A 15213-nucleotide genomic window follows, 5' to 3' on the forward strand; every position below is an offset into this window, starting at 1 on the left:
CCTGACTGTGTACCTGTCCGGCTTCAGGTCATTGGTGTTGGAACAGCAGTTAGTTTTCACATTATCTGAGTTGCGCCCGTGTTCTTAGCATGCTAGCCATCGACATCACCTTGCTGGTAGTTAGCAGTGGTGGAATGCAACTAAGTGCATTTACTCCACAACATTTATCTAACAGAAGTAGTTACTAGTTACTTTGCAGACTCAGATTACTTATACAAAATATAATCAACAAATAAATGACCCAACGACCAGGATATAAAATAGTTAAGTTAGTCCCACTTTTACCAGGTGCAACATCAGAGTGATACTTACACATTAATGCATCAGTAATTGAAACATAATATACTTGTATATGATTCTGAAATGACACATTCTGGATAATGAGTTTATACATTATCATGCTGATTCTGATCCTCAGCCAAGACAAACAACTACTACCAACCAATGAAAAAGAGTCCTGGCTTCGATTCCCATCTACAAATGTTAGAGAAGTAATAAATCACAATGAAACAATATGACAGAAATACAGCATGACGGCACCTTTTAAATGAATCAATGCTTTATATTATATATATTTGTGCATTATTTAGGAAGGAATTGCAATGTTTTCCACATTAAAGTGAGTTTCCTTGTTCATTTTCACTGCTGTTTCTGTTTGCATTTTGGCCTCTCTAGATTATTCTCTTGCATTTCTCATTTCCCCCATAAGATACACTGAAAAGTTGTCAGTGATGACAAAGAGCAAAATATCCACTCTTGGAAATGCTTTTAAGGAAGCTTATAAGAGAGGTATCTATCTTACCCCAGCTGCAGTCATCCTAATACTGCTGAAAAACGGCCCTGGGCATCACATCCTTTACTGACTGTATGATGAACCGAGACCATGTCTCTCTCTCTCTCTCTCTCTCTCACACACGCACACACACACACACACACACACACACACACACATACATTTAATGCGCTTCCTCTAACTCACAACCTATTGTGAGTTAGAGAAAGTGCTTTAAAACCCTGTTTTTTGCCTGCATAATCTGACTAAGATGTCCTTCACTGCACTTCATGTGATTGAAAAACAAAAATTCAGAGGGCTTTACGTCGGACAGCGGGCTCGAGATGGCCACACATTAAGCTCAAAATATTTTATTCTATCACCTACCGCACTTGGGTCTTTAGTTCAAACATCAAAACACTGCCTCAAATATACCTGGTGGCAATCAGTGACAAGCTCATCCGATCTGAATCCGCATTAACATCTATACGTTTGACATCAAGAGACATAACATGAAAATTATACCTCTAAGAGTATGTTCCAAAAGTGTCCCGATAATCCTAGTTAAAGAATGCAATCAGAAAGTAAGAGCGATAAAGAAATGAACAAACTGACCTGTATTCATTGAACATGAAATATATTTTTAAGGCCCTGTCTGAATAATCGAATACAAAGCATTAAGAGCTTTTCAGCGCCGATGTAGTGTCAAGATCAAAAGGATCATTCTTGTCTGATGCTCACAGCCTGCTAGCACGTAGCCATTAGCTCAGTGGTTCACCAACTAGCCCCAGCCCTCCTGCTAGGACTGCTTATTTCATGAATAAGAGTGTGCCTTCAACTTGATGTGTCTGATCCATGTGTGAAGCTTTTCCCATCCAGGATCTGAATCAACAGCTTTTCAGTCTGCACCGTAGCCTCTTTGCTGCAACAAATACCTCTTCAAAATGTACTTAACGCAAACGTTAACAGTCTGTGTTCTTCCAAAAACTGAAGGCCACACTTCACTCTAAATAACGTCACGGGATGCATGTGGTACTGTGACAAGCTAAAAGTGGCCGATGCCAGCCATCAATCTCTGATCCTGGCAGATTAAGCAAGAGCACTGGTGGTACAACACTCTCTCACACATGGAGACAAACACACACACACGCCCACGCACATGGACGACCATGTGAGAAACAAGCCAAAGCATCAAAGGGGTGTGTGGACAGATGCTGAGATGACATGGTGGGCTTACTGTATATAGGGACATTAACAGAGCAAGACATGCAAGCGCTCGTACGGTACCCAGGCCCAGATGGGGATTCATCATCAAATCCCTGAGGACAGACTTCTTTAGATTTCCCCTGACAGTGGGTTAATGGGAATCTGAAAGAGACTTTTTCCTAATGTGTTAATTTTCTGTGTGATCCAACCCTCCACAGACCACTGCACGCTATCTATCTGTATAAGGAAGCATACACATAATCAGCACTCAAAACAGAGAGGGAATAGCGCAAAGCAGGGTGGCCAAAATAACCAAAGAACTGACAAACTTGCCTATTAGCTAATAAATTTCATGTCTTTTTTGCCCTCGTGGTTGTGACGGCAGCAAAGACATGAGTGTTTGAGACAAGCCTGGGAGAGGAGCAGGGGGTTGGCGCTGCTGGTTGGCCCTGCAGGCCCCCAGGGAAACTCCCTCAGCCTCACACACTGTGTCTCCCCGTCCCCGACCCATGAGAAGCACACACATCTAAATACAGCAAGCCCCAGCATGAGTACCACCTGATGGCAACAGGATCAGGATTTTAAACCCACTGTTGCAGTATATTGAGTGAGGCTAACTGTGTATAACCTCCTCTGTCTATCTAACATATGTCTAACGAGTGCCGTGATAGCCTGGCCCCCACAGCTACTTCCCCTGCATTAGCACTGCAGTGTTCACTGCACCACTGTATATGACAGGCAGGCTGTCACACATTTAAACGAGGAAAAGAAGCACTGCAGCTGTACTTCACTGGAAATAGTAAACCACGTAAGACAAGTTTGTGTCAACTAATTCAATGATTTACTGCTGAATCGTTTGGGCGACGTTCACAGTTACAGGCTGCAAAGTATTCCTAAAAACTGCTTGTATTTACGTTCATCTTGGAAAAGCTTTGGGTGTGTTTATATGCATGGATGCATGCATGGATGCTGAAATGAACTCGGCACATTTGTTTAAACCAGACTCTGAATCCAGTAAACTCTAAATACTTCAACTCAATATCTGAATAGTTGTCACATCAAATGGCAAGCTGTGTTTTAAATGACCGTTTTCGGTCCTAATTTTGCTATCTGATGCCAGTTTTCATCCCAGTCTATTCATTTTCTTAGTGAATGTCAAGGGAATGTGAACATTCTGCTATGAACATGCTCTGGCTCTGATTTCATTAACATAGTAAGAACTAAGAAGTGATAGATATAAAAATCCACCTTTTACTTTACAGTTTATCTGAATTAATGACTATCTGCACCTCTCTGCTCTGTCCCAAACAAAGCTTTACCCCACTCAGTATGACAGCTGAGCCAGAATCTCCTCACTGCAGGTGCCTGCTTCTATTTATAGTCACTGCTTTCTCTACTTCACGATGCTGACCCCAGACCAGCCCAGAGAGTCGCATCCCTGCTCACCAATCTGGGTTGAGATTAATCTGCCAGCCTTTACGGCAGGATAAAACCATGTCTCTGACCATGGGATCAGTAATGGAGGGCCTTGCGCAGCGGAGAGAATTAAATCAGGCGTTTCTCGGTTGGTCCGCTGGACAGTGATGAAGACTTGGGGGAACGGGAGCACAGAGCACGTGACTAAGACCCCAGGGGATTGGGGGAAGTGTGGGAGTGGTAGACATGTGACCATGCATGATGAATAGACACACACTAACATAAAATGAATGTATATCGTGTCTGTATCTTCTATCGTCTATCTTGTTTTCACCATAAGCCTCTTTACCTGACAAGTTATTGATTTGTTTCTGCATGTATGTAGCCCTACACACGGCATGCACACGCCCATACAGTGCAGGCTGCACATGTATTGTACACACAGGGACACACATCATGTGTAGGGCTGCTAATGCATACAGTCCCTTTGCAGGCGGCAATCTGATGCAGAGTGCATGAACGAGCACAGGGGAAGAGGAGCAAAAGGCTTCAGGCCTGGAAACAGACCGAGGATCAGAGGATGCTGTAATGTCACACAGTGTTAAGAGAGCATGTGTGTGTGTGTTCATGTATGCATTCACGGGTTTGTGCAGTGATGGTTAAGTAGAGCATCGTGACCTTCTTGAGAAAGGCTTGACATTGGACTTCATTTGATTTTGATTCAGTGCACATTCTGTAGACGTAGGCAGCAGAGCTGCAAAGTCAATATCCTGCATTAGCATAAATATTCTTACTCAGGAATCGATAGCAGGTGATTTTGTTTCTTTTTTTATTTTTACATAGATGATGATGCATTATTAAGAAACACAGGCTAGAATCAGATTTTTATTAATAATGCATGTATTAAAGCGATAGCTGGGTAACTTCTGGAATATGTAATAACAAAATACCCTTCTTACAAATTAAATTAAATTACAAACAATAGAACACACCATTGCTCAATTAAAAACACTGAAGCTTTTGCTGTTTCAGCTAATGTTAACTAATGTTAGATAGATGCTGTTCTGCTGGCACTTTTTGAGCAAATCTGACTATGTTGCTCTTCTGTATTTGCTCCTGTTACACTACAATTCACCATGTCAGACAAAAAACATGGTGAAGCCTTAAAAGCACTCCCACTCCCACACAGGGAGCTGTGTGAAGTCTGATGAATGTCCTCAAGTGAAGTCACATGAGTCAGTGTCTGAGGATCGGCAGACTACAAGTTTGACAATGAAAAACATCTGGGGGAGTTAGAAAGACGTGAGCTCACAGACCTCTGTAGCCCGCTCCTCATCTCTGCTCGAGGCATTAGATGCTACCAGCAAAACACAGGAAAAAACCTGCAACTGAAGTGTTTTTGGTCAGGTTGCATTGTGGGTAACGTAGGCACCGGGTTTTGATATCAGTGGTTCTTCCTTTTTTTCAGCTTTCCATCATTAGTCTCACATTGATATAGGATTTAATGCTAAACTGGTGGAGTACTCTTTTAATAGGCAAAAGTAATTCTCGAACATACACGACATGCCCAGTTCTATAGCCTGAATAAAGGTAGTTTTTTATTTCAGCCTTTTAAACACTTCTCCAGTGGAGACCTGGCCCTAACAATGAAACTTAAGGTGTTGAAACTTAAGGTAAGCCCAAATACTAAAATCCTTCACAGGATTACCCCCAATGTTCTCCTCTGAAGAACAGCTGTCCCTGGAAGTACTGGATCTAGAGTGACAAGTTTCCGAACAGGTGAGGCCAGGCCCACCGCAGCAAACTGTCTAATCAATCCGCACTGCGTTTTTTAGACAGGGACCACCCAGATCAATTCTACACAAGGGAAACACTGGAGGCAATTCTAAACCAATTCATCCGCCACCTCTCAAAACCTGATTGCACACCTCAGGCTGCTGCACGTGCAGGCGTGTCCCTGACCACTCTTCCTAATGAGTTTCATGTCTGACATTGTTAAACAGTGTCTGCAGAGGATCGAGTGATTGACCCAGAAGGGCCAACAAAGCCAGTGTGTCCTCACCAGGCAGCCACCACCCTCACTATTGTAAACACATCTGGTGAGCACAGAAAAAGAATCAAATATCGTGGGAAAGTGAGAAATTACAGGAGTATCCAAATAGAACAATGTGTCCTTTTTTTGTACATACGCTTACTGAATGATAATCCTAACAACTGCAGTTACAGCTGCTGAATATTCATCGTTTTTGACCTTACACGGGACAAAAGATGACAAAACCATCTGCTGCCAGAATAATCCCACACAAAACATCTTGTGTACGTGTATTTTCAACTGATACAGTCCAAAAATAAACCCAGCCAACAGCGAAAGTGACCTGAAACGTGTCTGAACATCCTGCTCCAAAAACACCACTCTGACAAGACTCATTTCAGCACATCTTCCAGTTGCATCTGCATCTCTCTGCATCTCCTCTCCTGACTCTGACCTCCCGGTGACAGTGCAGTTAAAGGTGACCGCCACCCAGCTGAGTCTCACAAAGTGACAGGCGGGTCAGCGTTCGTTTGCATGTAGACCACCCTGCCACAGCTGAAGAGCGAATGTAAGAGTGTAATTCGGCTTGTCACAGCAGGGTACCGCCTGGAGCTACTGTACTGACAATCAACGGGAGACTGACTTTGTTGACTAATGCATGAATTGTTGGAGGGTACGTTTAATGACCATCAACTGCATTTTCATTTAAAACTCCATCAGTTTTGCACATGACATTGAGGAGTACGAGTACTCAGCCTGTGAAAACAGTATTTCTCCGGTGGCTCTGGAGGGAGAGTCTGAAAAAATAACCAAATGATGTCATCGTAACAGAGAGCCTGAATTACAAACTGGAGGTGGGGAGAGTGAAAAGGGGCATTAAGGACGCAGTGAGGATCTCACTGAGTTCATTTTTCCCATAGATAATGTTACCTGACTCACAGCTGGAGTGCGTCTTTGCTTCGGATCAGCATGAAACTCTCCTGTTTGAGTCGACAGTCCAAAAGATTTATTTGAATGTGCATTTCAGCACATTCAAATCCAATTACAGAGCTTAAATTTCTGTCACATGCACAGCTAATGGTGATTTACAAACTACAGTTTAATTAACACTACTTAGTAGTAGTTAGTTGTTTAGAGTTTTGATCAGTGTTTCAGTGTTTGGGTCCTCCCTCACACTCATTCACATCCCTATTCAGCCACTCTACACCTCTGCTACCTGTTAACCTGTTGTGTTGAAGCCTTACTAAGACAGTACTGAGGTAGCAGTTCAGTTGTCAGAGAAAGGAGGACTGAAGCTACTGTCGCTCTTTTCAGGAGTGTTTTCGGGTGATAAAGATGCTTCAGGGACACACGGAGCAAAACAGGGTGTTAAGTTGCTCTTTGAATCAGTTCACTTTCATTTTCTGGGTCATTTTTGGGTAAATTCATAACCTGTTCGGACAAATCCTTTAAACTTTCGCTACCGGTGGTGGTGCAACATGGCGGACTCTGTGGAAGAGAACCTGCCCCCTCCGTAGATATAATGGGCTCAATCCAAGGTAAGAGCACAAAGATTCTCATTTCCAATGATTAAACACTAATGCAAACATAATTAGAAATATTATATTCCATTTTCCTATATTCTGCCAATATATCCTCCTAAGTCTTACACACTGGTCCTTTAACATCATGTGAAATGACATGTGAATGTTCCAAAAATGGAAGCAAGCAAACTACAGAGAAAAAAAGAAGACTCCATTCTACAAAGGCACAAAAGAAATATCACAGCTTCTTCACACTTAGCTCTCAGATGCCACACGCTTATTTTACAAGAGTTCAATTGATGAAAAGCGTAAAAGCTTTAGTTCAGAGACACAGTGGTCGTTGCATTTTGGAGGAAGGATTGGTCTGCAAAACAAAAATGAAAGTAGAATTTTTGATTTCCTCATATTTTCACACAGTTAGATTTCTACCAGTGGAACAAAAACACCAGTTGTGATAGAATAACGTCAGTGAATGCAACACTAGCTGCGCATATTAACTATCCTCTGATGTTATCTTTCATACCTAAGTAGTTATAAAACAACAGAGGGGATGCCTTGAAGTTTCAACAGCAGATTTGTCTGAGAGCTAATATTCCATTTTCTTGGCCAGAATAAATCACAGACCTATTAATTCTCACAGGATCCTTTCCAGGAATCTGTGTACATTATCACACCGCTCTCAGGGAGGCAGATATGTGACCTCATTTCTATGTTCTCCTGAGGCTTTTACAGCAGCAGGGATGATGAATGTTTACATTACTATACCTAGAGATCTAGGCCAGGAGGTATACTCTAAAAATTACATTTTTAGATGTAAGCTGCATACGTTCTCCATAGTCAGCCCAGAAAAAAGCAAGCACGTGGCGTTTCATGCAAAATAGCTTTTAATGTCAATCTATTTACTTTCAGTCTGTGGATGTTCAACGTGTGCCAAAAGCCAGAGTAATTCTATACCTTGTAGCTAGCTAAGAGGAGAGATGGATTATAAGCAGCTGAACAAGCCCTGTGATTGGCTGACAGCTTCTGTTGTCATGGTTTTCATCCCTACAGATGGCCATGGTTACCGTGGCAATGGCAATAGGATCGGCACCGGCAGCATCTCAGGGAAGAATATGCTAAATACACTGGGAACTTCACATCATCACTTCTCTCTAACCTTGTCGGACACAGGGTGTGAATGCTGCGCTCCAAAAACAGCAAGGGAGGTTTCTGATTTTTAAAACGCTGCTTTAGATTTGAACAAGCAAAAAAAAAAAAAAAAAAACATTCTGCATGTCCTTAAAGCACAAAAAGACCAGAACAAAAATCTACATACATGTCAAAGTGCTCAAACACAAACAAATCCAATGTTTCTGGCTTTTGTTTGCCTTTTGTTCCCTCAGAGATCACCAGGATCAGTACAGCGGGTATAAGCTCCCCCTTGCCCCAGAATGACAGTCCCATCTGTCAGCCAGCCTCCCCGGGACCTTTCACATGCACATCAGCACAACTGGCTGTCTCTGTAGCACAAGGCACAAGCCTCCCGCAGCCTATCCACTGTACATGCATTAACATTATGCAGTCAGTAAAACAGTGAGATCACACCCAAGCTTTTTCCAGCACAACAATAGTGCGTCCAAACCAGTCTTAAAACTTAACTTAACAAATTCTTGCATGTTGCCAAAATTGACACAACTCAGCAGTTGCTACCCAGTTTGTAATTTTAATTACAGCAAAGTCTTTTACATCCAGAATACTTTGAGTGGATGATCAGAGTAACCTACCTGATAAATAAATCCTTTATTGTGGTCCGCCGAGAGCATGCTTCCTGTAAGGTCGGGGCAGGATGCCCGCTAACTCCCCTTGTGCTTGCGGCAATGGTAAGACGAGAGGCTAAGGCTCAGGGCCTGAGCCCCCTCTGGACTCAGAGTGTGCGTTTGTGATTGAGTGTGAGATTCAGAGAGAAAAGCAGACAAAGACAGAGTCAGCTCCTCTGCTGGGCTATCAGTCAAACTCTCTTCTCTCCTCAGCCGCTCTCCTCAGCCGCTCTTCCCATGCTGGAATATGGCAGCCGCTTCACTCCGAAAAGCCCCGTGAACACAACATAAAAACAAAAGCAGGGAGCTCTGCACAGCTCCGACTCTGCCTCTGCCTCTCCCTCTGCCTCCAACGGCTTTCAACCAGGGTAGCATCAAATGTTTCTGACAAGCGTCCATCCGCCAATCCCCCCAGAGAGATTAGCGCTCTGACATCACCGATGCTGTGCCGTGCACAGTTCTGCTCTGCTGAGCCTCCAAGCCCTGTTACCTAAGAGAAGCCTGAGGTCGCGGGGAGTCAAACAGCACCATCTTGCACGAGGGGCTTCACACAGCCCCGGTGCACATCACAGCTACACATGCCTTGGTCACTGCACACCTCACGTAGAAGAAGAGCACTGAGCAGGGTTGGCGTCGCAGTCTGACTGTATACAGCACGTGCATCTTTAAGTGCATGTGTCTGCACAAACTACCTGAGGCGAAGAAGCTGCTCTCTGGCTGTAGTGCATTGTCAGCGAACCTGTTCGAGGCATGGTGTGCTTGAAACAGATCCGGAGGAACGAGCAACTATTTTTGCTGCACTGCCTGACGCGACTGTCAAATTACCATAATGCTGTCTTTGTGGTTTCAAGAGCAAAGATGACTTGTGATACTCACATGAGACGGCAACATCACACTTAACACTGCACAATCTCATTTTCTATATGCGTCTCTCCTCATCTTACCATCTGTCTCTCATGTTCTCCATGCAGCTCTGTACCCTCTCCCTCTACCTGCCTCCATGCCCTCTTCATCCTCCTCTCCACCGACACTGCTATAATTAACCATGGAAAGGAGCACAGCCGGTCTAGGCTCCTAGCTGCGGTGGGGAGGCTTCCTGCCTGCCTGCCAGTTTTGCACAGTTGGATCACCAAATCAAACAGAGATTTCACACTGATCCAAGAACACCACGCTCAAAAGAACAAGCCCGGGCAACTCCAGCAGACTTCCTACGTCTGTTCTCACTTATCTTCTCCAACCTGACCAATCAGCCTGCCCTAACTGGAGAGCCTGGCAGACAGCCTGCTGTTATGTCAGGGTCGTAATTAGGACCACAGCAGTCAAGTCCAAGTCAAATCCAGGACCAGGTCCACTTGAGTTCCAGTCAAGAAGTGCTTGACTGGGTTTGAAGACCAACAAAGGGATTAACCTCTGTAGCCTTTACCATGCAACAAACTATACCATAGCCACAGAAACTACAGTCGATCATGTACAGTGACAATTCAAACAAGGTTACAGTCCACAGTTTAATCACTGAGCTTCAGTACTCAAAATATACAGCAATGTTAAAGATGCTTAACGCTTCACCAGCTGATTCACAGGCAACACAAGTGATGGTTAAACAGATTACCTCCCTTCCCTTTCCCTTGGTCAGTGGCAGCAGCTCAGAATAGTGTAAAATAAAGGATATGTCTATGCACTGTCCATTACTTTGTTATTATGGGACACCTTGTTGCGCATTTTTTCTGCGTTAATGCACAAGATACTGACTAATCAATTAGTGCCTGGAAGTTTGAGGAATACAGTATTTTCCAACAGGGCAGCCCCTGTCACTTTTCATACTGGTGCAAAATTAAACAAAACATTAATAAAATTACATATTTTCAAAATAGTTTTAGAGCAGCAGGAATGTTTTGATGAATCCAAAAGTGGTGCAAACAAGTCCAAGTCAAACCAGCCACGAGAGGTAAGTCAAAACAGGGCAAATCACAAATCAGAGATTGGATTCAACATTAAAGGAATAGTTTGACACATTTTTTAACTTTCTTGCTGAGAGTTAGACGAGAGGATCGCTACCTCTCTAAGGTTTGCACATCAAATATGTAGCTGGAGTCAGCAGCTGGTTAGTTGACAGTTTTACAAAGATTGTTTCCAGTCCAGCTAAGCTAACTGGCTAGCTTCCTGTTTAGCATATAGACAGGAGAGCGGTATCAATCTTCTCATTTAACTCTCTGTGAGAAAGTGAATGAGAGCATTTCCCAAATGTTACACTATTTCTTCAAGATCAGTTGAATGTCAAAGCACTGAAACTGTCTTTTTCTGGGGCGGGCTGTATGAAATCAAAATGAGTCCACGAAGAATTAATCCAGTATAAAAACATTTGTTTCATTATATAATTGAGATTGAAGTTGCAAATATACATCTATTGACTTCCCTCACAGAGCAGGTAAAGAAACTTATTGACTTGCAAGCAGTTAAAGCGGGTAATGTGAAAACAACCTTGTAGAAAGTTTTCTCTGTTTAGATTTATTCACACACAACATTTTGAGATAATCTATTTAGAACATTTGGGAGCATCATGGTAACATCTGCATTTTTGCTTTGACAATAAATCCATAACTGGGGTATCACAAAATGCATCTTTACCTTAATATGTATGAACACAGATAAAATGACCTCAGGTTAACGCTTCAGGGATCAAACAGCAAATATCCCTGCATCCTCACAATATTTAGGAATATAAAAGCCCTAAATTGTGGGAGGCTTCACAGTTTGGCCAGTGGCAGCCGCTTTGTGCTCAGCCTTGTCCTCAGTCTGGCTCACAGCCCACAGTTGCATAAGCAATATTTTGTCAGAACAGATGACATGCATGCATCAAAACTCTTCTCTGCGGCCGGCTCAGTTGTCTGCTTCCACTCATATCCTGTGAGCTCTTTAAAGCCATTTCTCTTAATTCCCATTATCTATTATTATTTATTCACCCAGCAAGTTCTCAGCCTTGTGTGGCTGCCAGATGCGTCGTGACATGTGTGACAATTGTGATCTAAAAATACATGACATCTGCTAAAAAAAGCTGGCTAATCAAAGATATAAACCAAATACAGATGTGCAATATTACTGTACATTAAAGATTACAAACAATATGGATTAAGAACAAATTCTGATTGCATTTCTGCCATCAGAGCCATCAGGAAAAGAAAAAAGCCTGCCTGATTATCTGCCTAATCTTAAACTTCTTTAACTTTCAATACCTTCTTCAGTGGTGGAAGAATCCTTTATTTAAGTAAAAATCTAATACAACAACACAATACAAGTTAAAGACCTGCATTCAAAGGAATTAGAGATATTATCAACAAAACATACTTGAAATACAGTTTGTAGTAGTGGAGCTAGTCTGAACTACTTTATATAGAATTAGAGTTCAGTCCAGTGGTTCCCAATGTGGGTTGCGGCCCTCCAAAGGGGTCAAAAGGTCAATATGAGGGGTGCTGAAATGCTTCATGAGGGTTAGAAAGAGGAAAAAACAAAGCTGCATGAATCTGGAGACATTTTTGTGAATTGTTGCTTTTTGTTAAGGAAATACTGCCACTGAACAGTTTCTGTAATAAAACCATCGGAGATATTTAGAGGGGTCACAAGCCAACACATGTTGCCATATTGTCACCCTCTAAAGTTAATATGGCAGACTTATTAGCAAACATTTCCGATGCTGGGCAACATTAGCATTCATGTGGATTTGGAAGTACCAGTATCTCCTTTTAGCTCTGTTATGGTCTCCTGAAGGACGTATCTGGCTTGTGGCTGCGAAACGTTTCCCCTTGTTTACCAGCTCTTTTGGTTGCACGTGGGACACATACTCTTGTTTCCTGGGGGAAAAACCTGTGAATGACCCATCCAACCACCATAACCTCCTCCATATGTGGACTTTTCTCGCTCTTTTTACTTTAAACTACATCATTTGAGGCGCTGGAAGTGAGAACAGGTTGTCTTTAGTCGTTGCAGACTACCCTGCACGTTGAAAAATGATGCTAAAGGGGATCAGAGTGTCTTAAAAAGTGACATCCTGAGCAAGCATCCGTATGTGATGAGTTGGGAGTGAGAGCAGTTTGATGGTACAGAGGATATTTTTAGCAGAATACAGCTACTGGAAACTGCACTAATGGAGAGCAGCGAAAATAAAGGAAACAATAAAGCTGCAGGCTGTAAAAGCCAAAACAATGAGCTGAAAGAAGCAAAAGCTCTCTGGAGAGCTGAGCTGCAGAGCCGGGTGATCATCTTCCTGTCTCTGTTTCAGTCAGCTTTGACACAAAAGTAGTCCTGTGATTCATTAATGTAAAAATATTGATTATGGCTGCTTTAATGATACATTGTATTTGACGCGTTTATCATGTGTTTTCTGTCTAAAATCTTCTGTAAAGATCTGCAAAGTCACTAATAACTATGAAATCAACTTAGTGGACTTAAAAGTAGAATATTTCCCTCTTAGAAGTAGTGGAGTAGATGTATGAAGTGGAAAGCATACTCAATTAAGCACAAGTAGCTCAAATGTAACTAATTACTTTCCACCACTGCTCTTCTTAAAGCTCTTTACAGACTTGCTTTCATATAACGACAGTCAGCACGTTCCTTGTGACCTCCTCTTTATCATTCTTGCCTTGCCCTTTATATTTCTTGTTTTATTATCTTTTATTATTGATTTTCTAATCGTATCCTTGTGTTTTTAAACCAGTCTTTAACAAGTGCAATAAATTGAGTTATCGCTGATATTACTTGAGCAAATCAATATGACATTTTCGCAGGGCTGATGAAGCGAAAGAGGGATGTACTCACCACATCTTTATTCTCCTGGGAACTTTGTTCCTGCAAGTCAAACAACATCGAGAAATCAGCCAACGGGACAAAAGCAAGGCATGTGGATGCTTCACTGACACACTACATGCTCTGTTAAGAAATCCCTGAACATGCATTAGCAACGATGCGTTCAGATACAGCCCTTCCTGCTGTAAATTAAACATACTCTCATGCTTGACCTTGGGAATCTGGTATCCTGGTAGAACGGGGCGGTTTTTGTTGTGTTGTCACATAGTGAGGAGCCCCTGAGATTCTCGCCATGCTAACACCTCACATACCAATACGCATCCTGGCGAAACCATGACAACGCATTTGCTTGCAGTGTAGGCGGAGGGACAGGGGAAGCAGCAATGAGCTACAATAACAGGAGAAGCAACCACACTGCATTGAGACTGCAGGGGAAACAGAAGAGCCATCCCACGCCACATCAGGCTTCACTGGAAAACTCAGTCCTCATGTAACACGTCCACAAATAGAACAAAACAAGGAGGGTATTGATTTTCTTCCAGTGCTGTTGTTGCTTTTAAACATGGCGGCACAAAGCAAACATATTTCATCTCTATCCTCTGGCGTTTTTTTTTTTTTCTTTTCTTCTTGGTAGTCTCACCTGAATGCTAATGAGGGGAGGCTAACCCGCAGAACTAGGCTCTGTCTTCAAGTGCATCAATGTGCTACATTTGAGATGTGCTGCCAGTGGGCTCTGACCTGAGGGGGACACATATCCCACCTGTTTGTTCCCTCTTGTGCTCCACCAGCATCCTGATCCCACTCTGGAGAGGACACATCTCAGTGGGATAAATGAGACTTTGGGATGCTTGCGTAGCATTTCTGTATCTCTCATGTGGATGGATGGTGATTACAAGAGAAGGGAGGGACAAACACTTCTAAATGAATTTTATGTTAATGTGTACAAATGGGCTAAACGGGTTATGAATAATAATCCAGCGTAGCTCCTCATGGAAAGATGGAAAGACAGTGAGCTTGTTCCATCCAGCTGATGAGGCATGCACCTCCCTCTGTCTCCTCACTGTTAGGATCAAACACTTGGTGTTCTCATCTCAGTGTAACATCTCAGTACTGCATACTTAAAGCAAGAGCTTGACAGCAGCTTTTCATAAGGAGCAGAAAGACTGGTAAACCACACAATCTGGCTGAAAGGCAACATATCATGGATCCTTTCCATGCAAATCATTTACTGTGTAACATCGCATCAACCTGTACAGTGCATCACAAATGCCTTCTGTCTGAAGGTGTGGGCGTTTGTAGTGAGAGAGAGAGATGCAGAATTCGCTCAAATATGAATTGTAAACACGGCGAAAATAACAATAGTGTGAATTTGTGGTGCGCAACATCCACGTTTGTCATTATATGCAGGCGGCACAAGCAGCAAAGCAGTCAAAATATGGGTCATTTTGATTCACAGACGTGTTGAATATCAATACACTGATGGGACGTTTCTTTCCAACTGAGCCTGTTTTATTCTAAAGGGAAATTACATAAGCTGAAGACCAACAGCCCATTCAGCTTTGTCTCAAATTCACAGCTACAGCACATGAAACTGAACACAAACACAACAACAGCGCATCTAGTTAGTCTTACCGTTGGTAAGAGCGGCTCCATTTGAGCCCCTTGATCCGT

The sequence above is a fragment of the Chelmon rostratus genome, chromosome 24 (assembly GCF_017976325.1).
Source record: "Chelmon rostratus isolate fCheRos1 chromosome 24, fCheRos1.pri, whole genome shotgun sequence".
In the NCBI taxonomy this organism is placed as follows: domain Eukaryota; kingdom Metazoa; phylum Chordata; class Actinopteri; order Chaetodontiformes; family Chaetodontidae; genus Chelmon; species Chelmon rostratus.